The following is a 933-nucleotide window of genomic DNA, read 5'->3' as shown; positions in this document are numbered from 1 at the left end:
CCACCCCCGAACCTTTTGATGGCGGTTGGGGTGACCAAGGGTGGCCCTATGAGCACTTCAACCAACCCCACCACCCTTTCATGGACACTCCCGGGTTTGATCCTAATAACCCCCCTCAACCATGGGGGCAAGGAGATGATAACCAGTGATGAGGGTTCCATTTCCCCCCGGTCTTCTAACTTATAACTTTTGCTCGGGACGAGCAAAAGAATAGTGTGGGGGAGGATGTCCTTTTGGTTGGTTGAAATGTACATAGGAAGGTAGAGTGGTAGGGTAGTTGCTTGCACATAAGGAGGATAGTGAGGATAGTGGCCTTGTGGTGTTGATGGCGTTGTGATGGTGGTGATGATGTTGTGATGATGATGTTGTGATGGTGATGTGGTGATGATATTGATGTGGTGATGTGATGGTGATGATGATGATGTTTTATGATTGTTTTTGTTGATTTCTGATGATTTTCTTTGATGATTCCTGAGTTTTTGTAGGTGGAGATGCTCCCGAGAGAAAAATCCAAATCCAAATTCCCGAAAATCCAAATCCCCTTAATCCAAACTTTGTAGATAGCTTTTTATTTATTTTTCTTCTTTTTGTTTATTTATTTAGTCTTCCTCCCTGTTTTCTAACTTTTTTCTTGTTTTGTTGTAGTTTCTTTTGTTTGGCTCACTTTTCTTGAAGCTTGAGACCGGAGATGAAGGAAGTAAAGGAGCAACCCGAGCTCCCTTAGTGAGATTGGTTTTATTGCCTTGTCTTCTATAATCAAGCGGCATTTGGTGAGACCTTTCCTTTATTTTTCCTTTTCTTTTTCTTTCTTTTTGAGTGCTTAGTTTAGGTTAGTTTAGGAAGAGTTGAATGGTTCGAGGTTGTTTGCTTTGGTTCTAAGGAACCTGGGATCGTTGATGTTGTATTCAACGATCATTGTATGTCGATTGGGAT

Source organism: Chenopodium album, chromosome 23 (genome assembly GCF_948465745.1).
Source record: "Chenopodium album chromosome 23, dcCheAlbu1.1, whole genome shotgun sequence".
Taxonomy (NCBI): Eukaryota; Viridiplantae; Streptophyta; class Magnoliopsida; order Caryophyllales; family Amaranthaceae; genus Chenopodium; species Chenopodium album.
The sequence above is the reverse complement of the archived record's forward strand: the minus strand, read 5'-3'. Positions refer to the sequence as shown.